Below are 25,759 nucleotides of genomic sequence, written 5' to 3'. Positions count from 1 at the left end.
CAACCTCTCTGAGCTTCGGTGTCCTCATCTACAATATATAGTAGTACCTAACTGAAAGGAATTTTGTGACGATCAACTGACTTAAGGCACATGACCTGCTTAACCCAGAGCTTGAAACTTCTTAGGTGGCCACTAAATGAGGATAGTGGTGGTGAGTGTTAATCTTCTCCCCCCCTTTGTAATCCATTCATACACATTTTATAATTTGGGTCATACCCCATCATTGAAACTACAACTGAGGTTTATAGTAACCAGATGTTGCTTTCATACCACATGGATGGAGATCTTCAATATGTCGCCCTCAGCCACTCCATTATTCTCGTGGGAAAGTATGATTAACACCTACAATCAGCTGTAAGACGCAGGTTCTAGAAATGTATTAAGTGGATAATGGTGAGTGCCTGTATTGTTGGAGGTGGGGGGTTGAGTTCCAAAGGGTAAACATTTTAAACTTTAAATGTAAATGTATAGCTGAATACACCCACGCTCTCTCATAGCATGCACACGGCCCAAATTATCCCTGCGGAGGAGCTGAGTGTGTGTTAACACAGGGTTCTTGGTGACAGCAGTATCTACACCTATTCCCCGTGGGCGCCTACCTGGCAGGGCCAGTGGTGAGAGGGGAGGGGGCCAGAGGCAGGGTGTGTAGGATCCCGTCCACAGACAAGGACCAGGGAAAATTGACCCAGGCGTGCCCACCAACTTTCCTCTCTGCATCTCAACCCACCTTTCTCCTGTGACTTGCGTCAGCCGGAGGAGCCCAAAGCTGTCACCACAGCTGGGGACAGAGTTCCAGACTCCTGGCTTACAGTTCAGATATAGAGGTCTGAGTCCCAGTTCTGGCTCTCTTAACTTGTTTTTTTCTTTTTAATTAATAGACTCTATGTCTTAAAAACAGTTTTTAGGGGCGCCTGGGTGGCTGAGTTCTTAAGTGTCTGCCTTCGGCTCAGGTCATGATCCCAGGGTCCTGGGATCGAGCCCCGCATCGGGCTCCCTGCTCAGTGGGAAGCCTGCTTCTCCCTCTCCCACTCCCCCTGCTTGTGTTCCCTCTCTCGCTGTGTCTCTCTCTGTCAAATAAATAAATAAAATCTTTTTAAAAAAAAGCAGTTTTTAGGTTCACAGCAAAATTAAGAGGAAGGTTCAGAGGGTTCCTATCTGCCCCTCCCCCACACACGCACAGTCTCCCCCGTTAGCAACAGCCCCGCCAGAGCGGTACATTTGTTACAGCCATAAACCTACACTGACAACTTAATCTCCCAAAGTCCATAGTTTATATCGGGCTCACTCGGTGCTGGGCATTCGAAGGGTTTGGACAAATATATGAGGACATATCTTCACCGTTGTAGTATCATGCAGAATAGTTTCACGCCCCTAAAAAGCCTCTGTGCTCTGCCTATTCGTTTCCCTCTTGGCAACTTCCTGGCAACCACTGATCTTTTTACTGCTTCCTTAGTTTTGCCTTTTCCAGAATGTCATATAGTTGGAATCACACGCTGTGTAGCCTTTTCAGATTGGCTTCTTTCATTCAATAACATGGATGTAAGTTTCCTTCACATGTTTTCCTGGCTGATAGCTCATTTCTTTTTAGTGCTGAATAGTATTCCATCGTGTGAACATGTTGCCTTTTCTTGGCCTCAGTGTCCTGGATACAGGGCTCTGGGTCGCAGAGACTGAGAGACTTCGTAATAATGATAAGCGTGGACGTTTTAAGTGCTCGCTACCAGCCACCCTGGTAAACGCCTCCTTCTGCTCTACCTCATCTAGTCCTTCCTGAAACCTGTGACATCGGTAGTATGAACAACCCCCTGCCCCTCCCCTGACAGATGTAGAAACTACAGCTCACGGAGGTTAAATAATGGGTCAAGGCCACACATCCAGGAAAGGAACTGTCTGGAATTCGAACCCAGATGTTCTGACTCCAGGTTTTAGTACTGAGGCTCTAACCTTCCAGGAACGTTCTTACCAGTGTTTGGCACATAGAGAAGATGTGTCACCAAACGTTACCTCTTGTTATTGTTAATATTTTGAAGTAGAGCCATTTAAATCGGAGGGTCACAATTCTCTGCCACGCAGCAAATGGCTTGTAGGTCCGGAACTAAAAGTCATGGTTAATGGAGGCTCTCAGCTGCTCTGAAGAGAGTTGGTTGTTGAGGGTAACATCTACTGAGCACTTAACTAGATACGTTATCCCCCTCAATGCTACAACAACCCACATTAGGAAACAGAGGTGGGAGACGCAGCTCTGCTCGTTACACACCCCTGAAGTTTCTCCTGTGTTTCCTGCCCCCCCATCTCCCTGCTCCCCACCACAGCCTGGGCCAACATCTGCAGCCCAGGCATGCGTCACAGCTCATAAGCAGCCCAGGAGCGTCTGGGTCTGTCCGGTGTCTGGCCTGAGGTGTGGGTGCCTTGGCAGCCGGCTCCAGCCCTTCCTCATCATCCTGGTCACAGTCCCTACTGGTCCCCGGCAGGCAGCCTCAGCCTGGGCACACCTGCTCACTCCCTGTCCCTTCCACTTCCTTCTGCTCTGGATTTCCAGACAGAGTCAAAAATGGGTTCACATCAAATAAGATTTGTTTGCTTTCCGTGTAATTTTCCATTTATAGACCGCTTTCTCTCAGGAGGCACTGTCCTTCCTCTGTCTCGGTTTTTTTCTGGGTATTTGAGGATAAACTCTTGGTGGTTGTTTTTAAGCCCTGTGGTCAGCGGCCCAGCCGGTCATTCATTCAGAATGTCTCCAGAAAGCCAGCGGTTACCCTTATAGGATTTATGCTAATTTCTGTGGTCTCTGAGACCTCTGTGGAGCTGTGCCCACATAAGTAGTGTGTTGTGTTAAGAAGAAATATCTGACCTGGGCCAACAGGGTCGTCATCCACAGGCTCGTCCTGGTGAGATGATGAGGATGATGAGTACAACGTAAGAGCAGCTGGTGCTGAGAGCATCCTCCCCTAATTGCTAAACGGGATTCACTGATTCCTACCGGGTGGGTGCTGGTCTGATCCCTTGATACAGATGAGGAATTGAGCCAAGGCCATGGCTGACCACACAGTATGTGGGATCCTGCCGACCTCTCTGGCCCAGCTACCCCACACGCCCCTTCCCACCCTGGGCTCTAGCCATACCAGCGTTGGTTTGGTGCCTTGGATCACGGTGCTCTCCTGCCACAGTTCCTTTGCACAAGCTCTTCCCCCTTGCCTGGGCCACTGTTTACTCCTACACTCTACACCTAATCTTCCTTGATCCATCTTTTCAGATCTCAACTGTGATTTCTTCAAGGATGCCCTACTGGACCCCCTCCTGCCCAGCAGCATGCCCCATTAAAGCTCAGTTGGCTCTGCCTGCCTCTCCTCAAGGGTACTGGTCAGAACTGAAATCCTGCTTTCCTGTGTGCTGTTTTCTGATTAGCATCCAGCTGTCCCTCTAGACCCTAACTCCGCAAGAGCAGTGGCTTGAAAGTGCTAGATAATTCTGTCATAGCCCTTGCCACACTGGCCTGAAAGGATTTGTTTATTCATCTTTCTCATCCCTTGGTCTGTGAATTTCCTGAGGGCACCGTCCAGGTCTTTTTCTAACACAGCGCTCAGCTCAGTAAATATTTGGTGAGTTGAATTGAATGTACTGGATTTAGTGGGACAGAGTAAGGAAGGGGCACCTGAAAACTCAGAATTTAGGATGGGGCGAGCCCACAGATTATAGTTATTCCGAATCCATCCCCCACCCTTGGAGATCCGGAAAGCTTTTAGAGAAAAAATTAGCTTTTTAAAAAAGCCAAGTTCCTTTATAATTTGGATCACAGAATAGAGGGATCCGTGACTTGCCCAAAGAAGCATCGGATTACAGTTACAAACCCAAGAGAAGGGAGGCAGAAGGGACACCTACAGCTCAGAGGTTCATCTGGAGTTGAGAGAAAGTCGGAGCAGAAGTAACTAGTGGAGTCTCACTAGAAATCGTGTTGGGATTTGGCTCCTTACAGCCCGTGGCCTTGTGTCATTTCCTTATCTCTCTTGGATGACCTTGCATGGCTCATTCCCCCCGTGCTGTCATTGCTGACTTTGACTCCGTAAATGCTGTGGTCTGCTTGCATGGAAGCACCCGCCTCTTTGGGGCTGGCCTTGCCCAGGACCTGGTGCCCCTCAGTCTGGCAGATGGGTCATGGGCTTCCATACCTGAGAGAGAGAGAAAGGGCTTGGGGCAGGGGGAGAGAGAGAGAGGGAACGAACGGGGCTTCTCTTCTGTCTGGGGATGAGCAGGACAAGGGGCAAGTTGTGGGCGATGGGCCTGGTGCTCACGCAGGAGAGTTTTGTGAAGATGGTGCCAGGGAACTGCAGGCTCCCACATCCGAGCAGGGCCCGGCCTCAGCCCTACCCACCCCAGCTCCAAGGAAAACAGGCAGCTGTTTGCAGACGCTGTTTGCTTTCATCCTGCCTCCTCCTTCCTATCATAACACATCATGAGCATGTTCCTTGGGGGTTTGAATAGTCCCTTTTAAGAAGTTTGAGGGAAAGCATTTCTGAGTAAGAGGATTAACCTAGTTAAATTTAATAGTAGTAGCACATGATAGATTAACAGTAATGTGAAAGAACATTGAAGCTCCAGTGACCCATTATGACACTCGACGTTTGCCAAGCATTTTGCAATAAAAACACCACCTAGTTATCACACACGTTTGATTAAAGGGACACTGCCCTCACCTTGTCCCCCACTGTGAAACAGCTCCTAGCATACTCCCTGGCATGTGCATAAAATTTGCTTTGCAAATATTTGTTTAATTAATTCAGGTAATATGAGGCTAACCGAAGGTTCTGACAGCTTTCTAGAGTGGGACAGAAAGCCTTCATCTTAAGCATGTATTGCTCCAGTGTATTCGGTAATGACACATAGAACTGTTTGCCATTCTCCTTTGGCTTCTAGACCTAGTTCCCATTTATCCAAAGTTATGAATGTATTTCTGACAGTGAACAATGTTAAGTGGAATCCCAGTGGCTTAACTCAGATCTAAGGAGGGTGTTTTGTTGTTTTTTTTTAAATAGCAACCAAGGAGTCATTTTTAAAGAGGAGACAGAGTTCTGTGTAACCTGAAAATATAGTACAAATATTGAAAAAGAACATCTCAGGGTTTCAGTGGCTGAGGTAGAAGAAGGATGTGCTGAAGTTGGAATTGGAGATTAGAGCAGCTTTTGAACTTGAAAATCAGACTTGTCTGACTGCCCTTGGTGGCCGGATGGTGCCATGGAGCCCAAGTCCAGAAGAGGGCGCTCCGAGCTAAGTGTGCCAAGGGCCGTGCTGAAATAGCAGGTCTCTAGAAGAGACTGTTTATGTTATGTCTTTGTTTCTTCTCCATGTTTTCACATTCTCTGTTGGAATGAGAGAGGGTTTTCCCCCTCTGTGCCAAAGAATCCTCTTATGAAAGTCTACTACACTGACGATTTCACAGATTAAGTACCAAAACCCAAGAGTATAATCATGTTTAAACAAAAACATTTTAATGGCCTTCAACCTTTGGTCTCCCTGAAATCTGTGAACAAATTTCCCACACCATGAATGCTTTTAGTATGTTTAAATGGGCCCCCAGGAATCAGTATCTTCAAATATCGATCCTACACCTAGAAAATGGATGATCAAATTAAGAAGGGTAGACTTACTTTATCTTTCTGAGAGTTATGTGGATGCGTTCTATATTTGTCAGGTTAATGAATAAGAGGTACCCAGCCATCTGTTGTGGTCCTTACCCACAACATGTTGATTAAAAAGAAAGCTGTATATTTGTCAGCTTTAAAGCTTAAAAGATACTTTAAAGCCTTGTTTCAGTTTATAAGCTTCTTTGGAAACACATCTTCTCCCCTACATTTTTTATTCCTAGGCCTTGTGGGACGAGCAGACAGATTCAGCAAGTACGTGGAAGAGACAGCACACTCCGCACAGACTGTCCCTGGCACATTTAATATTAAGAATTTGTCCTATGGCAGGACTCACACCAGTGCAGAGAGGTCACTGGATGAGGTTCGTAGCAGGAACTGTTCATCATAGCAGGAGCAGCGCCTGGGTGGCTCAGTTGGTTAAGCATCTGACTCTTGGTTTCTGCTCAGGTCATGATCTCAGGGTCGTGGGATCGAGCCCCGTGTCAGGCTTGTGCTTCGTGCAGAGTCGGCTTGTCCCCCTCCCTCTGCTCCTCACCCCCACTTGCTCTCTCTCTCAAATAAATAAATAAAATCCTTTTAAAAATCCCACCTAAAGCATAGCAGGAATTTGGAAACCATGAGCACCAGTCATGGAATGGTAAGTTGTACAGCCAAGCAAATACCAGGCAGCCATAAAAAAGAGAGCCGGGCATATAGGTACATAGATGAGTGCGAAAAAAGGAAGCCCTAGAGTAATATATGTGGAATTATCCCATAACTTACTTTAAAAATTACACGTGTTTCTATAGATACACGCTAGAAACCTGAAAAAATTACTAGCTCTGGAGAATGGGATGGGGTGGGTGAGGAGGAACTCACATTTTCTTTTGTTTTCTTTTTTGCAGTTATTTTTCTGATTTAAAGGAAAAATTAGTAACACCTTTGAAGCCCTCTAAAAAGAGGGCGAGAATGCTATCCACTCAGTCTTTCCCTTCAGCCCCCAAACTTGCTAAATCCCTCCTCCTGGAGAATCCTTCCCACTGGCCCCACCTCTGTGCTGGGTCCTGTTCCTTCCCCCAGGGCCGAGCTTCCCAAAGGAAGCCGGAGCCCCAGCGCCTCTCTGTCGTCCTCAGTCCTCTGGAGTCCTCCCTCCACCCCACTCTCGCACGCCTCCCCACTTAATCTCCTCCAACACCAGGACTGCAGACTTGTGACCCCGGAGCCACATGTGGCCCGAGGCTATATGGTTGGCTGGTGCCACATGTTTGGTTGTGTTTATTCTCAATGGATTTGACGTTTACCATTTGGCAGATTTGCCCTGGAATTCCTGCTCTCTGTCTTCTCTCTAACAACCAGAAGATCTGGCCCATTACACCCACCTTCCCACATGGCTGGAATTGAGTGTCAGCCGGACCCGGAGTCTCCACCATTCTGTCTTGTGAACTCTCCTGGGCCCCTGGGCATTAGAGTGTTTGATTCCGTTTTAGACCCTTCTCCTCTGTTTAGTTTCAACAGCAGCAGCAGCTTCTAGGTTTTCTCCTTTTTCTTTAACTGCCCTTGTTCAGCGTGCTGTCCTGGCTTCTTTTCCTTAGCCATCCTCTGAAGTCCGGCATCCGTCAGGGGTCTGTCCTCGGTGTATGTGCTCTCCTTGTCTCCCTGAGTCTCCCTTGTCTGCCTCAGGTTCCACTCATGTCTCCAAAATCCCAAACTGCCTCTGCCTTCATTCATGACAGTACGGTGGTTACAGAGTAACCCAAACCACAGACCTTAGTCATACTCCCCTTCCCTCAGTACCCACAGGCCTCGCCTAATGATTTGATTCCTTACATTTTCATTCCCTTCCTTCCCTACCATCCCCATCTTGAGTCAAGCCAGCAAAATCTTGACCCCTATCCAAGGCAATTGCTTCTAATTTTTCTCTTATAGCTTATTCCTCTTACCTCATCCACAACATCTCCAGGCTTGTCCTCTCAAACCACAAATCTGATCAGGTCTCATCCTTGCTCAAATGACCTCCCGTATTCTTCACTGCCTGCAGGCTGAAGTCCAAACTTCTTAGCCTGGCATTCAAGGCTCTTTATGATCTGCTGCGGCCTTTATTCATTCAGGCAACAAACTGAGCACCCACTATTTGTCAGGCCTTGAAGACGCTTTTGTGAAAACAAGTCATGGTCCCTGCCTTTATGGGACCACGCTGTCCCTGGGACCTTACAGACTCCCCACCCCCAACATGCATACACACTTTAAAGGACAAACTAAAATTCACTATCAAGGGACTATGAGAATAAAGAGTTAAGCCAACGTTAGGATAAATGGTCAGGCAAGACTCCTTGAGGTGATGACATTTAAGCTGAGACCCAGAGGAAGAGAAGATGCAGTGGGTGGTTCATTCCAGACAAAATCTCTCCTTCTCATGCTGGCCTTTCTTCACTCCCTTTCCCTATTTACTCTGCACTTCATGCAAACTAAACCTCTGTCTAGTACTCGTATACATTGTACTCGGGGATGCTTCTGCCCTGGCTGTGATCTTCTCAAAGGGAGGAACTGCCTTGTTCATTTGGGTCCCTGGTGCCTGGCACATAGTAGGCTCAATAATTGCAAGACGAAAAACTGGATGGATGGGTGGATGGATGGGTGGATGGATGGATGGATGGATGGATGGATGGGTGGTTGAGTGGTGAATAGATAGATGGGTGGGTGGGTAGATAGATGCATGGATGGATGAATGGATAGGTGGATGAGTGGATGAATGGGTAGTTGGGTGGGTGGATGATAGATTGATAGGTGGGTGGATGGATGGATAGATGGGTGAGTGGGTAGATAGATGGGTGGGTAAAAAAGCACACATGCTTTAAGCTGAGCTGGCTATATTGTCTTTTGGGGATAATTTTATAACCAACAAAGCTGAGGCTTGGAGTTTGCTGGAATTGGCTTGAGCTGCGAGAAAAGTGATTGAAAAGAATTCTCACTCAGGTTCTCTACCACTTTAGTTACACGTCACTTTTCTGTGTAATCATCCTTATTATTGTGAAATGGGCAAGTATTTTTTTATTAAAGTAGAACTGACATACAATATTATATAGTTTTAGGCATGCAATGTAGTAATTCAACAATTATATGCATTGCAAAATGCTCGCCATAATAAGTGTAATTACCAGCTGTCACCATATAAAGTTACTATAATATTATTGACTCTCTTCCAGGCAAGCATTTTTTTCTTACAAATAAAAAACTAACATTTAGAAGCTTTTTTCTCAATAAACAGCTCTTAACTGGATCTTGCTTTAATTCTAAGGGAATTTTTTTTAAGGCAGAAAAACACGAGATAGTATACACAGTGCTTAAGTGTCCAGCCTCTGCAGCTAAATCACCGTGTTCAAATACTGGTCCAGCCACTACCCACAGTGGTAGGTCTGTAGGTCCTGGGGAACTTTACCAAGCCCTCAGTTTCTTTATCTGTAAAATATAACTGACAACAGTACATACTTTCGGAGGGTGGCTGGGAGGATTCAGTGACACGTGTAAGAGCAGAGCACATGAAACCAAGTAAGGACTCAAAAACCGGAGGTGCCGCTCTTACAGGACTAAGGATTCTTCAGCCTGGCCCATCCAAATGCCTCCTAAAGCTTCTAGAAGAATCCTAGCCAAAGACGACAAAAGGCATGCACTTTGAGCTATTTTTCTGGTGGAAGAGGAGAAATTCTCTTGTTTCTGCTCTCCCTGACTCCAGAGCAGGCGTGGAAGTGGTCACAGACACAACACCACACATCCAGCTTCCATCAGATTCTGACCATATTCCTGCTCCCACTGCCCTGTGCTGGGCTAGTTCAAGGCCCCGCGATCAGCCACAAACAGACCCAGGTGGCAGGGTCACGAGGTACCCCACACAGTATGACTGTAATTTCTCTTTGTTTGTCTGTAATCTGGGCTTTCTCACAAGACCTCGGCTATTGGGTGGCTGAAAACAGCTCAGTCTTGTCCAGTATAAGAATTTAAACAGTCCTGTTAAGTAATACTCTGCCCCTGAGATCCCCCGTCTCCGGCAGTGCACCTGCTCCTTTCGGAAGTATCATCTCGAGATAAGGGGAGTGAGGGTCACTCAGTCTCTCACCAGAAGAGACGAGACCCTCATTCACAGGCCTCTGGGGCCCAGGGTCTCAGCGTGGAGTGCTTCACCTGCCCTGTCACTGCCCCCTCAGGCTCAAGTTGAGGTCCTGGTCTCTCTTGGTGCAGTCAGGGTGGCTTGTTGGCTGACCAGCTCCTGCTGGCCGTGGGCTCCTCACCTCCCCGCCCAGGAGGTCTCCCCTTAGCCCCACAGCAGACTCACCCCCCCGCCCCAGTGGCCTCTGGCTGTCATCTCAGCATCTGCATCATGGAGGGAGAGCAGGAGATCCAGAGTACGAATTACGCCCACTTGCACTGGATCACAGCCATCCACACTCTCAACCCTCTGGGCCTCCCCGTGTCTCAGGCCAGCCATGGCTGCCTGCAGATCATCTGGATGTTTCCATGGCCAAACCACCTCCACCCCCTCCATGCACACACACACACACACACACACACACACACACACACCTTTTTATTCCACCTCCATCTTCGGATGCTCCCGTGGCAGACGAGCATCCCCCTACACCGCGGTGGAAGCACCAGTCTGTCCATGCGCCTAGACTTGCTGTATTAAATGGGAGCTCAAGCAGTTCTGCAAGTCTTCTCTCCACAAATCTTGGCAGTGGAGCTGCCTAATCCTCTGTATTCTGTGTTCTATTTTCCTTCTTTGGCTCTATGTGATAGGCCCCCTGACCCAGCCTCTGGGAAAGGAGGCTCCAAATGGAGCATGGTTTAAAGGCAGCAGGATGGGGTGGGAGGGATCAAAACACATGGCTTTGTATTTGCCAGACAGTCTCCCTTTTGCACCCATGCCTCTTCCAGTCCTACCACAGCTGAAGGAGGCAGTGTCTTTCAAGACACTTTTCTTTGCTTCATTCTTACCTGTGTTCATTGAGCAATGGTCATTAAGCACCTGACATACAGTCATTGTGCTGAGACCCAAGTCAGTACCTGCCTCACAGATGTGATATGAATACAGTAGAACACCTTGAACAACATGGGGTTGAACTGCATGGGTCCACTTATATGTGGATTTTTCCACATATATTTCTCTTCCTTATGATTTTCTTTTTTTTATTATGTTAATCACCATACATCATTAGTTTTTTATGATTTTCTTAATGACATTTTCTTTTCTCTAGTTTAGTTAATTGTGATTATACAGTATATAATATATAAAATATGTGTTGACAGTTTATGTTATCATTTATGCTTCTAGCCAAAAGTATGCTATTAGTAGTTAAGTTTTTGGGGAATCAAAAGTTATACATGGATTTTTGAGTGCCTGGGAGGTCAGCCCCCCCCCCCATGTTGTTCAAGTGTCAACTCTGTTCTCATCATGTGAAAAGATACTCAGCATCATTAGCCATGAGGGAAATGCAGATCAAAACCACAGTTAGATACTATTTCACATCCACTAGGATAGCTATCATCAAAAGATGTATACACTAACAAGTGTTGGCAAGGATATGGGGAATTGGAGCCCTCGTACATTGCTGATGGAAATGTAAAATCAGTATAGCCACTTTGGAAAACAGTTTGGCAGTTCCTCAAATGGTTAATCCAGAGAGTTACCATATGAGCCTACAATCCCACTGCTAGGGATATACCCAAGAGAAATGAAAACACGTTCATACAAAAACATGTACATGAATGTTCATAGCAGCATTATTCAAAATAGCCAAAAAGTGGAAACAACCCAAATGCCCATCAAATGATGAATAGGTAAATAAAACATGGTGTAGCCACACAGTGGAATATTACTAAGCTATAAAAAGGAATGAAGTACTGATAACATGCTACAACACGGACGGACCTTGAAATTGTTACACAATGTGGAAAAAGGTGGTCACAAAATACTCTATTTTGTATGATTCAGTTGTATGAAATGTTCAGGGTAGGCAAATTCATAGAAGCAGAAGGTAGTTTAGTGGCTGCCAGGGGCTGGGGGAGGGTAGAATAGGGAGTGACTGCTTAATAGGTGTGGGTTATTTTTAATGTGATGAAAATGTCCTGAAGGGATATAGTGGCAAAAGTTGCACAACTCTGTGAATATAGTAAAAGCCGTTGCGTTGGACCCTTTAAGTGAGTGAATTGTGTGGTATGTAAATGTTATCTCAAGAAAGCTGTGAAAAGATGTGCTCATCTCATTTGCCAACTGAATCCCTCTTTCCCAGTTCCTTCGGTATCCTAGGACAAATATGAGTTCAACTTCCAGTCATTTCAGGACTTTCTCCCAACACACTTATTAGAGTCTGATATTAGGTAGCTGGACACCTATTTAATGATCTTTAAACAGTTATTTTCCATTAGAAGGTAAGCTCCAAGAAAGCAGGGACTTGTGTTTTGTTCATTGGTACATCCACCATGCTTAACATAGGGCCTGGCACACGGTAGGGTCTCAGTAAATAGTTGTTGAATGAACGGATGCCTTCATGGGGCTCACATACCAAACGGACACACAGAAGGCCAGCGATGACTGCTAGTCGTCATTCATTCAGCATGTATTTACTGCGGCCTCATGGTGTGTGGCGTGAATGAATGAGGCAGACGTGTCTCTGCGCTGGGGGAACTTACAGCAGAGGAAGCCTTTACCGAGAAGGTTTAGCACTTGGATGAAACACTGAAAGCAAATAATATCTAACATTCACTAAAGATTTGCAAATATTGAAAGCGGAAATTCTGTTCAAGTTCCCCTTACTGGGGCTCTGTGGGAAGTTGGGCTGAGTGGAGATAGTCATGCAAAGAAAAAGATTCTGGAGGATAGAGGATGAGTGAGTAGAAGGTCAATCCAGAAAAAAAGAAAATGGGTGTTTGCCAGTGATTTTGCTGGTTCCACGGAGGCAGTTCCAAGTTGTGATTTTAAGTTTTTGTTGAGGTGGGGAGTAATACCGGGAAAGGGGAAAGTGCCAAGCACCATCCTCCCTGTCCACTGTTGGGAAGTCCTCAAGAAGAGATAGGAAGGGAAAGAGTGACTCAGCGGCTGGGAGGGGAGGGAACAAGGGTGTTTCAAAGAGATGGGGAAGATACCATTACGGTCTAACCGCCTTCTTCACAATGGAAAGTTATGGGAAGGACAGCCAAGAGGTCAAGAGAGAGCAACGAGATATACGATGACGACACAGTTGGGAAACCGAAGAGGCCGGCTTGTAGATACACAGCCCATGGTGGGTGATGGCGGTCTTGGAGTTGAAGATGAAAGTAAGAAAACTTGTCTAGGTGACTTCCCTCACACCTACAGCCTCCTCATTCCACCTCTCTTTTGCCCCATGTTTTCATTTTAATATGCAGGGTTTCTAGAACACCTCCAATGGGAAGGAGATGTGAAACAGGGCTAAGAACTGATTAAGACATGACCATGGCTCTTGCACAAGGCAGGGCAGGGTCAGAGACTTCAGATACTTGGAGAAATGGGAGGAGACAAGGAAGATGTGGGCAGAGTAAGGTTCAGGGTCAAGGATGATGGTACAGAATCTAGCGCAAATTACTCACTAGAGTTTGGGGAAAAGGGAAAGATGGGTCAGAGAAAGACCCAAGACTGAGGAAGCTTATGAGCTGTAAATGAATGAGTAGATCTTGGAGGATCTTCCTAAAGGGATTGGCCGACTTTGCAACTAGAGGACACAGTCCCAGAGCTCAGGGGAGCTCGGGAGTTGGAGTGAGCCCAGGCACAGATGACCCTGTGAAGAGGAACAAGGCGAGGTTTTCTTTTTTCTTGAGGCCAGGCACCTCCATCGTGTTTTTGGTTTGCCCAGCTGTCCACCCACCAGAAAGAACAGATGACAAAGATGGCCCATCTCCTTCAGAGGTAGTCTTGCCTCCTGGTTAAGGGCAGGCATTTTAGCCCAGGAAGCCGCCGAGGCTCTGTGGCTCCCGGGTTCTGTGTCACTGACCACGTGCTCAGGCCTCGCTGCACTGAGGCCTGTGTCCTCACCTGTAAAAGCAGGAGCGATAAGCAAGGGCTGTGGTTGGGATGAAATGGGATAGTAGGGCCACAGCTCCTAGCACAGTATGGCACTTAAAACACTTCCCAAGCCTTGGGGGCAGTTTTCTTTGGGTATTTTCACATCTCTAGAATCAGGAAGTACAGCATTTTTTTCATGGTGGTATGTAAAATGATGGTGTACCTTTCAATTTATGGTGTCTTAAGTTTAATAAAATATGGAAGTAGGTAGACATCTCGTCAGAGGCAGTTGGGGTGTTTTTGGTTATTCTACCTGTGCTAGATTCATGGCTCCGTCAATGTCTACAGGTTTCATTCTTGACTCTAGGTGGGTTGAACCTTTTCCCCGGGGACAGGAGCCTGGCCCCTGGAGTCAGCCCCACTGAGGGCAAGTCTTGACTTGGCTGCTGCTCACCATGAGACTGGGGCTAGGCACCATCAACTCTCTGAACCTCAGTTCTCCCTCTCCTCTATAAGGGGGATAACAATATTACCTACCCTCCTAGGGTTTTGTGAGGATAAAACGGTGTAGGGTTCTGTAAAGGGCTTAGCACAGTGCTGCACTGCATACACATTGAATAATGATGATGATGAGACTAATAATTAAATAATAGCATTACCTTATATAACCAGATTACATTTTCTAAAAAGTGTTACTGTTATTATTCCTGAACTACCTGGGGAGTCCCGCTGCAAAACATCCAACTGGGACTCTCAGCAGGAAGGGATCTCAGAACCCAAATTGGCACTCCTGTTCTGCGCTGGTGTGTATCTAGGACTGCGGCCTCACCTTGCATGCTCTCCCCCAGCTGCCGTCCTCCTTCCTGAGCCAGCTTTCCATCTCCCCAGCACTCCCCTCCTCAGGACTTTGGCCCCTTTGGACACATTACTTTAGGAACTGTTTGCCTTGGGAAGAGGGCTGGCTCATCTCCCTTGGAAAAGACCACCACAAACCCCAGGTTTTCCCAAGTAATTAGTGACCCAAGAGCTCCCCTCAACGAGCCTCCTCTCTGCCCCATCATCCTCCTGTCTCCTCTTGCACCGTCGGTCACTTCACCCAGCGGTCTGCCTCTGTCCTTGCTGGAATTCCCTCAATATGCAGTAGCCTACATGTAAATGCATGTTTTTTTCAAACCCTTTTACCTCTACCTAATGAGTCTGGCTTATCAAAATCACTCAGGATCTGTGTACCACATAAATAACTCACACACCAGAGCCTCCCCGTATCTTCAGATCCCCCTGGTGTTTCCCATCCGAAGTTCCCCACAGTCTTGAGAGCCTTGCACTCTCCAAGTGGTATAAACAGGCTTTCCTCTGGGGAGGCTGCAGAGGCTCCCGGGCAGATAGGCTCTACCAGCATCTTTCTTTATCCCTGATATTTCTCCTCACTTCATGAGGACCCAAGCTAGAACTAATGACTTTTCTCCAGGTTGGCTCTCTGGCGAGCCTTTCTCTTTTGAGGTGAGACCCCACCACCACCCCGCCCCCCCACCACAATCTACCTACCTTGTTCCGCCATTAAGAGCTGACCTGCCTCCTTGCATCGATCCCAGGATCAGGAAAACCCAGATTTTTATGTACACCTTTGCCAACAGAATTGCACTGTTGCACGAGCCACTCCAGCATGGCATTTGATGAAAGTTCTCTGACAACACTGGTTTCCCCTCAAGGTCTGGTTATCACAGAGTTGGATCCGGAGCAGCATCTTGGACCCTCCAGATGCCCCTTGGGGAAGCTGTGGAATTAGGACTTTTCACTGGGTTTGCAACACAACAGAATGACTCTCATGGTCTAAGGAGCATGCCAAAAAAAGCCTAGCCTCTCGGAACTTGTTTCAGCTCACTTAAAAATCTTAAGGACATAGTGCAGTGTGCTGGCTGGGTTGGGGTATAGGGTTTCACACAATGCAGCAGTACTGGGGCACCCTTGAATCAGAGACTGGAAAGCCCAGTGTGTTAGACAAGACTCCCAACATTTACCTATTTATCTGTCCATCTGTATACCCTCAGACATGTTTCCCAACCCGCCCCCCCCAAATGTGGCATTTAAGCCAGGCTATGGAAGACAAAGTGGCATTATAAAGTTGTCTAGACTACAGCAAGATGAGCCAAACTCTAGCCAGGGGAAGAAATAAAGCAAAGAAAGGCCACCCACCTTGTAGTTCTTCCCCGGCTAATGGGGAGAGGCAATGGAAAGAAAGGAGTGGGCTTTCTCTCACTCCCAATTGTCCACACGACAGAGGTCTTCTCTTGGGGGGATCTGAAGACTGAGTGCCTCGTGTGGTCAGGTTTTGGGACCTGGGGCCACATTGGTCCAGGCTCTCCAGGGCGACGCTCCCTGTTCACGCCCACAAAGGATGGAGGAAGCATGCTGGCTGGCCCACTGGTGGCTGTCTGTGTACAGCCCTCTGGGCAACCAGCTTTCCCCCTTTCCCACCCTTCCCATCCTGCTCTCCCCTCTGGCCCCGCTCCCATGGGCTAGGATGCCACGGAGGTCCTGCCTGCCTGCCCTTATTCACAAAGGCAGGTCTGCCTGGAGCAGAGCAGGGCAGGCCCTCAGGGGGGGGGACCTGGGCTCCACACCTCTCCCCTTAAGGAAACAGACAGGTCCAGTCCAGTGAGTTGGGGAGAGGCTGTTGCCCTTGTTAAACATCTCACAGGCTCAGGCAGAGATCCGGTGACTGCGTGAGAGGAAAGTGCTCTGCTCTGGGCACCCAGTGCAGCAGGGCTGTGTGAGAGGGGTGTGTCACCACCCAAATCAAACCAGATTAAACCAAGCAGGGATGCAACTAGCTGCTATCCAGTCCTTTGCCCTCCATCAGTCAAAAAAGCTTTCCTCTGAAAATCTCCTCTATTTCCTAGTTAATATGCCGAAGAGAAGACATGGCCACTAACCATTTTGCATTTGCCATCTCTCAGACACTATGATTTACAGCATGACCTTGAGCTTCACTGCTCTGGCAGTCACTGTCCCCATGCACTTAATCGAGCCACCCTTACTAAGTGTAAGGGACCTAACAAAACACAGTAAAGGAATAAAGGTGGGATCGTGGTCAAAGGCATGGGCTCTGCAGTCAGGATTCCTGGATTTAAACCCAGAAAGTCAGCTTACCTGCACGAGGAGACCAGGGATGTTGCCCACCCCACGTGCTTGCTTTAAGGATGCAACGAGGTAACACGAGTGAAGTACAGGGCTCCCGGCACAGGGAAAGCATCTCATAGTTCTAGCTATGATTTTTGCTGTTAGGATTATTCAGAATGAATAAGACCAACTCCCTGTGCTTGATGGAGGGTGAGAAGTGAAATCGTGCATGAGACAGACCGTGGTAAGCAGCAGGATGGAAGCGTGAGAGCCTGTGGAAGACGGGGTCCAGGGGGACGTGGCAGAAGCTGTGGTTGCTCAGCCACAAGGACAGAGAGGCTTTGCGCATGTGGACGCGGGATCAGGGGACGGCTTCGCTAGGGGCCCAGGCGTAGAGGTGGTCTCCCCGCAGAGGGATGGGTGCTGCTGGGCAGGGGGATGTGCAGGTGACTAGGGTCACCTCACACTCATTCGGAGTCGGGTCATAGAGGACCTCAATGCCATTCTGAAGAGTTTCGACTTTTATCTGCAAGCACTGGGGAGCCAGTGGAAATTTTTGAGAAGGGAATTTGGAAGATGCTTCTGGTAACATATTGTGGGAAAATTTTGGTGGTGGGAGAGGGCAGGGCAGAGGCAGAGCCAAGGCCAAGGGGCACAGTGCTCTGTGTTTCCATCCCCGAAAAATTAATCAGTCTTCAAGTCCTTTCTTTACTGCTCATCATCTTCACTGGCGTGCACGCTGGTCAAGGGCAGGGGCCATGTGCTTTGCTTCCTCTGCATTGTCGCATCTTCAACACGGTCCCTGGTGCTCCATCAATAGTTATTGAATGGAAATAGGAGGTCCTAAACTAGAGCCGTGAGAGTAGAAGGGGGATGATGGGTCCAAACCACCAGGGGCGGACAATGAGGAGGATTTGGCAAATGACCAGAACTCAACATAGAAATCATCAGATAACTCAGGGGGTGGGTGCGCAGGACAGAGACAGGAATAGAGAGGCTGTTCACTGACAGAGTGGATGTGACCAGAAGAATCCCACTCTACAGAGCAGAGGGGGGCTCCCTAGGGCATGTGCTGCATCTAAAACGAGTCACCCATCCCTACGGAGCTGAGGGTGGGGCCGGCTGTGGAGGTAGGGCTCTGCAGAGAGGTCAGAGTTGGAAGCAGGTGCAGGAGAGTCGGAGCAGAGGGGAGAGGTGGGATATTCAAGGGAGATCAACCTGGAACCTGAGGAGAGAAGTGAACAGAGGCGGCTACCCTGGGGGGTGCCCCACGTTCTCAGATCCACAATATGTGACAGTTCTCTCAGAGAAGCCACGGGGCACAGGCCCAAGGCACAGGGTCACAGCATTCAAGGCGAAAGCTGGCACTGGTCCATACTGTGCAAAACTTCAGAGGTTCAACAGGTGGAAAATGGCAGACAGAGCTGTAGGATAGGTCTCCCGCCTCCAAGCTCTGTTGTTCTGATCACTTCTTACGCTGTCACTGAGGTCCTTCTTCCGGAGGAGGATCTGAATGCGTCGTTGCTTCCATTATCAGAAACCTTCCATTGCTTCCCACTTCCTAGACAGGCCCAAAGCCTGTGGCAAAGCATTTCCGTGACCCTGCATGTGGTCTGAAAAGCACCCCCTCTCCTACATCCTTCCCCATCTCATCAGGCTGCGGTGCTCCCCCTCCTTGTGGCGTACCAGGGACTCTCAAGCCTTCATGGTTGGTGTAGACCCTTCCCTTAGCCTGGAAGGCCCTTCCCCTCTGATGGCTGCTAATTACAACTCTTCTCATCCTTCAAGGCCTCTATCGAATGCTACCTCTATTGCAAAGCCTTCCATGATATCTCCAGTAAGTAGGGCCCTTCCTTTCTTCCAGGACCCATGGAATGCTTCGCCTAGCCATTATTTCATTCTTTCTAGGATTCCATCGACCTGATGGCTTGTCTCTCTCCTCCACTAGCTTATGTTATGAGAGGAAAGGACACATGCTGTCTTTGAATCGCCCACAGCACGAGCTCTCATGCATGGAGGGCGGTCCACCAACACCCACAAAGCCTATGAAGAGAGAAGTACCCCAGAGCAGGGGTTGCTGACAGCTCCACCACTTCCTGTTAGTTATTTGGAAATTGTGGGGTACCTCATAGTTATTTGGTTTTAGGGGTTCACTCTGTAATTAATATCTTGGCCCAGCGGGGGGTTGTCTTACAACCACATGTGTTACCCATGCTCTCTAGAGCCATTTTGATATGGAGGATACACTCTTACACCTACACAAAGATTTTGTCGAGCATTGCCTGGAGTTAGACAAAAATGGAAAAGTTTGGCCCAGCCCATCAGAAGTGCTTTATCATTATGTGTTCTCTCTGATGGCAGTTTAGAGAAAGCCCTAGACAGTTCCACCAGGATCATAAACATATTTCAAGAGCCACGAATTAGGAGGATAAAGTTTCCCAAACACTCAATTTACAAACTCAAAAAGCATCTGTTCATTCAATCATCTATCATCTTCTTCTGCCCCTCTGACAGTATTTGGATGTAATGAATATCCTGATTTATTTCTCAACAGCTTGCTGTCTGTAAGGAAAACATATATTCAAGAAATATATTCAGCAAGGCTCAGTGAGCACCTACTACGTGCCAACAGTGTGTCTGGGTTAACAATGTACAGTATACGAGTCAGGGTGGTTTTTCTGTGGTCTGTGTTTTAGGGGTTAGATATTTTCTGTTTTGTTATATAAGACTTAGAGCAGTTTAGGATTGCTGTAGACGGTCCTGCCTTTTTTTTTTTTTTTTTTTTTTTTTTTTTGCCTGCTTTGTTTTTATTTTAGGATAGACATTTATAAAACACAGCTGGCTAAATGCTAACTGCAGCTGTGAACAACAGAATTTAAATATATCCCTAATCCAACAAACCTGGTTCTTGGCAAGGAAGGGGGGGAAAGTTAATTTTTTTTTAAAGATTTTATTTATTTATTTGACAGAGAGAGAGACAGCGAGAGAGGGAACACAAGCAGGGGGAGTGGGAGAGGGAGAAGCAGGCTTCCCAAGGAGCGGGGAGCCCGATGCGGGGCTCGATCCCAGGACCCCGGGATCATGACCTGAGCCAAAGGCAGAAGGCAGACGCTTAATGACTGAGCCATCCAGGCGCCCCAAGTTAATTGTTTTTTAATTTAGTCTTACACACACAGACACACAAAGAGTAAAAGGGTAATATAGCCAGAGGGTATATGTTGAGTGATTTTTATTTTTATTTTTTTAGTTCATTTTACTTGGATCCTGCACTGTAGGTTGGTCAGGAGTTTTCCAAAGCACTGAACCTGTGAGAAAAGTCTTTCTCTATTTTCATATTGATAGAAATCATCATTTTCTGAGCATTCATTCTAGGCTGGGCAGATGCTTAAGAGAGCTTTGCCTGATTTACCTCATTGCATCCTCTGGGGTATATGCCATTTACACATGAAGAAACTAAGGCTCAGAAAAATGAACTTGCCTGGAGTCAGGCGGCTGGTGAGGGTAGGATTGGAACAGACAGCCAGCTGCCTGACTTCAGGGCCCACGTTGTAGCCGCAACTGGGATTTTTCTTAACGTACCTGCATGGTGACACAGTGGCACCAAAGACTTACTTGAGAGGTGAGTACTGACAAGACTGGGAAAGTGGAGAGTATTGTAAATGACATCTCCTCCGCTTTGATTCTGAAGGACAGATGCTGGAAATATGCTAGCTGGCCTACCCAAAAGAGCCCCCTAGATAAGTGTCTTTCTCCCTTTTGTATTTCAATACATAGTCATTTTCTCTTTAATAGTAATACAGATATGCATAAATATTTTTTAGAAAGGAAGTTCAATAAAGCATTATTGATATTAGTACTACAAACAATATCCAGTAAGAGAGGGCTCATTAAATAAATTCTAGGGGTATGCACTGCCACTGTGAAGAATTCTCTTTTAAAAGAATATAAAATGGGGCACCTGGGTGGCTCAGTCACTTAAGAGTCTGCCTTTGCTCAGGTCCTGGGATGGAGCCCCCATCAGGCTCCCTGCTCAGCGGGTAGTGTGCTTCTCCCTTTCCCTCTTCTGTTCCCTCTGCTTGTGCTCTCTCTCTCTTTCAAAAAAAAAAAAAAAAAAAACTCTTAAAAGAATATAAAATGGAATGGAGACTATCCATGATATATCACTAAGTGAAAAAGTAAACGTCCATAAATACTGTATGATCCCTCTTTTTTTTTAGGTTTTATGGTTTTATTAACACAAATATGACGTGCACAACAAGCTCTCTATTCATTTTCTTCGCCGCACAGCCTGGCGTTGGGATTGGTGACTCTGATTGCCAGCTGGGCTGCTCTTTCCACAATAGCTTTGCGGTTCTTGGAGGAGACATTGTGAGCAATCTCTGCACAGTAAGATTTGTTGCACATCAGCAGCACTTCAAGCTCCTTAACGTTGTGGACTAGGAACTTCCGGAAGCCACTGGGCAACATGTACTTTGTTTTCTTGTTGCTCCCGTAACCAGTGTTGGGCATCAAGATCTGGCCTTTGAATCTTCTGCGCACCCTATTGTCAATGCCTCTGGGTTTCTGCCAGTTGCGCTTAATTTTGACATAGCGGTCTGACTGGTGCCGGATGAACTTCTTGGTCCTCTTTTTAATGATCTTGGGCTTCACCCAGAGGTCTGAGGGCAGCCGTGATGCCCAGTAACAGATGGCTGCCACCTCCACAGGCAGCGCCGAGGAAGAGAGAGCTGTGTGATCCCATTTTTCCTTTATACACACATACTATCTATATGCATAGATAGACAGGTAGATAGAGATGGACAGACAGAAACACAGGGAAAGGACTAGAAAGGTATCAATATCACCAATATTTTAATATGATTATCTCTGAATAATGGGTAAATTTTTTTTCTGGTATTGCCTACATTTCCTATAATGAAATATATTAATGATGTAAAGATAATTTTTAAGTAAACACATACTCATTAACCCAACAATTTCAGGAAACAGATAGTTTTTGAGCATCCACTATGTACCAGGCTCTATGTATTCCAAACACTAGAAAATAAAATAAAACCAAAAAAGAAAATCTACTGATATCCCTGCTCCACTCACATTTTAGATGATCTCCTTCAGTGTAGTTTTTAAGACAGAGTCGTCACAGAGCAGGCAGCCCTAAGCCCTGGTCGTTAGGAGTTTGTTCAGCCAGTCGGGGCCAACCAGCCCCGAGCCCTGACTCTGCCACTTGCACCAGCAGACGTCACTGCCCCCTAAGCCTTCGTGCCATTACCAGTGAGCAGGACTAAGAGTGGTACCTGCTTCATCCGTCTCTTGGAGGATTCAGTGAGTTACAAGTAAAGTGCCTTGAGGTACACAACGAGTCATGTTGTTATTATTATTACCGCATGTAGAACGGATACATTGCTATTCCGCATTGTTTTTCTTCTCCTCTCTTCCAAAGAGTATAAACAGTTGTGTTTCTCTTGGACAGCAGAGACCACTGTTTGGGTCCTTTGGGCATATAAAGTCACCTTTGGATTTTGTGTGTAGGTGGGATCACCCAGTCAAAGCCATTTGGTCTCATATCCAAGCCAAAGCTGTAAAGGACAGAGAGAGCTGCCATGGTGTAAAGGAGAATGTATACACCTTTCAGAAAACCGTGGGAGCCAATGTTGGACAAGGATCTTACTTAATTGGGTTTGGAAACCTAATAAATCTGGCTAGTTATAGGCAATAGGACATCTAAACTTTTATGGCTTATTCTGACCACCTCTTGACTTTGGGGCTTGGTGTTCTATTCTGTCTTCTGACTGTGGGATACTTAGGACCCTTTGGAAGGAGAATGTCCAGTGGCAGGCTAATTCGTGGAAGAGTCTGCCTGGTTCTAGCTGTGGCACTGCCTGGCTCCAGCCTAGCCACCATCATTTCCTTTCTGCACGATTCTGAGACCTCCTAACTCATGCCCTGCCTTCCCTCCTGCCCCTCTTAGGGTCTGTTCTCCATTCACAACCTGATAAGCGTCTTAAAATGTCAAGTATTGCATGTCAGCTCCTAATTCTGATCCCCGCTGGCTTTCCACTGCCCTCAGACAAAAGCCCCAACTTTCGACATGACTCCACATCTCTGCGTGATCTGTTCTTTGCACACTTCTCCATTTTGAGCATGTCTCCTCCTTACCCACGGTGCTTGAAGTATCCTGGCCTTCTGTTGGAATTCTGGAACACACCAGCACTTGCTCACCTCAGGACCTTACCCCCTAGTCTTCCTTCCACAAAGAATAGTCTTAGCCTTTCTCTTTGCATGCATGACGCCCCTCATTCCTCTGGCCTTCTCTTCTGTGCCACCACCTTAGAGAGGCTTTCCCTGTCTACCTGATTTGTAACAGCTTCTCTTGTTCCAGTGCCTTTTTTGTCCCTTTTATAGAGTAGATCTGAACAAATTTCTACCTATTTCCCGTATTTACTTTGTGTGTGTGTATGTGCCTATCCCTGGTGCTCCTTACCCTGTTAGAAAGGAAGCTCCCCAAGGACAGGGACTGGATCTTTCCCTTTGTTGTCGTGTCTCCTGGCACAGCCCCTCATAGAGAAGGTGCCCCATAAATATGAAAGGAAGGGAGGGAGGGACGACGGAAGGAAGTCTCTGAAAAGGGGGATGCTTTTCCAGGCAGCCCAGTTTCCTGGGAATGTGGGCAGTGTGTCCTGCTCAGCCCTAGCATTACTGTGCAAGTTTTAAAAATAAAACCCCTGGGTGGAGTGAGAAGCCTTTAAAGAGGATGGGGGAGAGATAATGAGAAACATGAGCGGCCAACGCAGGCCCAGCAGGATGTGGGACTGGCCAGGAAGAGAAAGGGACCTTGACTCCGGGGAAACACTGACTTTGGGGCTGTAATAGTCTGACGAATGTAGGACTCCTAATTAGTCACCAGAGGTCTTTCTCTTGATCTACAGTATAAAAAGACTTTAAAGTAGCCAATTCAGGCTCTGCTTCCATCCTACAATAAGACATGTTGAGAGCTCTTTTGAAGAGATGTTCTTTACAATCACTGAAACAGGGGCCTCCACACCCCACATCTGACTGCCATTCCATCAGCAGAAGGAAAGGCCAGGAGGTAACAGAGGCGATGAAGCCTGCTCTGGCTCACCCTCCCCCTGACCTTCCCCAGGGCCCGTCCCAGCGTGGGATCCGAACCTCCCACCACAGTAGGGCCCCAGCCAGACATCCTAAGGTGTATCCACCCTCCAAAGGCTTGGCTCAGTTCTGGGGCAGCGTAAGGCAGGGAGGGTCAGGTTAACGGGTCACTAGAGACAACTCGGACATCGCCTTGGAAACGCTCTCCCCCCATGTGCGCTGCCTCCATTTGGATCCACCCTGAACCAGCTGCGCATTAAATCCTGGGGCCTCAGTGGGAGGTGGAGAGGCATCTGGGGAAGTTCAGAGTGGGTCAGGAAGGGGTCCCCCTCCTTTAAGGAAGACCATCAATCTTCAGGTCTTCGTGAGAAGTCTGACATCCCAGGGGAGCAGTGGGCTGGAAATCCATAATGTGGGCCTGGGCCCCGTGATGCAAGGATGGGCTGAGCTGAGTGTGGGGGCTGCCAGCATCCCCTCCTTCAGACTATGGCCTGGACCCCTTCCCATAATCCATCTCTCTGTGCTGCTCCAGAAGCCAAGTGATGTGCTCACGGTCACCTGGTGCAAACGAATATTGGCAAGCCTTTAACTCATTGATTACCGCTGGGGTTTTTCCATATCCACAGCTATGTGATGGTCAGGAAGGCCACAAAGGAAGGCGTGTAGAGAGACAGCTGGAGCTCTACACACCACACTTAACCTCCACCCCACTCTCTAGAGGCAGCTCTTGTAGAAGGACTCCAGAGTATAAAAAGCACCAGTTCCTTACGCAAGGTCATGCAGGAGGGAGGGACGGAGCAGTGGACAGCCTGAATGCAAAAGCCGGGCCAGTCCAGCCTACACCAGCTTGTCGCTTTCATCCCAGCAGTCGGACTTTCAGATAACTTAAGCTCAAAGTCCCGGACCGGGGTGCTAGAGCAGAATTTGTGAGGAGTCTGTGCCCTGAAGAACCTCACGCCCTTGGATGGGTGGGAATCCCAAAAGCCGTTTTGTGAACTGAGCAGAAGGAGCCTGCTGAAGCTGACCCCTTTAATTGTTTGTTGGAAACGCCCACAGCCTACAAGTGCTGAGCAAGTGGCCTGTGTCTGTTCCATGCTTCAGCTCTTCAAGGGCTCTCTGGCTTCCTTGGCTAGTTGTGGGTTCCTGACACGAGATTTTAGAGTGCTGAGAAAGCACAGGGTGACAATTGTCCCTTGAAACAAACAAACAAAAAAACTGGTGGAAGAAGAGCAGGACAGCAGGTGACCTTCATGTCCCAGGAACATTTTTTTAGATCAAATAAATTCTTACAAAGGCTTCTAAAAAAGCCTTAGCCAGACTGCAGACTTGTCAGTAGCAATAATTACTATTTTATTGGGCAAATAGTGTGCTGTGTGTTACATCCTAAAACATTTTTGGTGCTTTACACAGACTGTCTCACTAAAGTCTTAACCCAACCCTATGAGAGAGCAGCACCTAACATTGATAATGTAACACAGAATGGACTTCGCCTCTATTACCGCCCATACTCCAGGCAGCAACCCCAGGAAACAGGTGCCCCTGTTCTGTTTTACAGAAATGGAGAAGTTGGCCGGGGCCATGCATCTGTTGAGAGTCAGAGCCAGAATTCAAAGCCAGCCTTACCCTAGAGTCCATGCCCTTGACCGTTTTGCTCCCCTACCATTAGGCACCACAGACTATCACTCTGAACTAGTGAAAGGGTAATGAGATCGGGGGACTGGGGGCGGAATTGGAACCGTGAGATGAATCTTGGGCTTCTCTGCTTACTCTCTTTCCAAGGCACTTGGAACTCTGCTTCCAGAGCCCTCCACAAAGGCATCCAGGACCAGCTGGGAAGAATGGAGCAAGTATTTTATGGCCACCTGAGCGAAGATTTTGTGCTTGCTCCTGTAACTGAAATTCC

At 47.5% G+C, this 25,759-nt stretch overlaps 1 protein-coding gene, 1 long non-coding RNA gene and 1 pseudogene across 5 annotated transcripts in view; 1 reads left to right on the top strand and 2 right to left on the bottom strand.

The window, feature by feature from the left end:
* The window catches only part of LOC141374906 (uncharacterized), a 366,943-nt gene that overhangs the window by 319,871 nt on the left and 21,313 nt on the right, over positions 1 to 25,759 (top strand). The window lies entirely within an intron of this gene.
* FGF1 (fibroblast growth factor 1) overlaps positions 1 to 25,759 on the bottom strand; it is a 93,806-nt gene that overhangs the window by 51,217 nt on the left and 16,830 nt on the right. The window lies entirely within an intron of this gene.
* On the bottom strand, positions 21,013 to 21,505 carry LOC112808945 (large ribosomal subunit protein eL32-like; annotated as a pseudogene).

The sequence above is a fragment of the Callorhinus ursinus genome, unplaced genomic scaffold (assembly GCF_003265705.2).
Source record: "Callorhinus ursinus isolate GAN/ISIS: 27379988/994484 unplaced genomic scaffold, GSC_fseal_2.0 scaffold23, whole genome shotgun sequence".
NCBI lineage: Eukaryota > Metazoa > Chordata > Mammalia > Carnivora > Otariidae > Callorhinus > Callorhinus ursinus.
The sequence above is the reverse complement of the archived record's forward strand: the minus strand, read 5'-3'. Positions and strand labels throughout refer to the sequence as shown.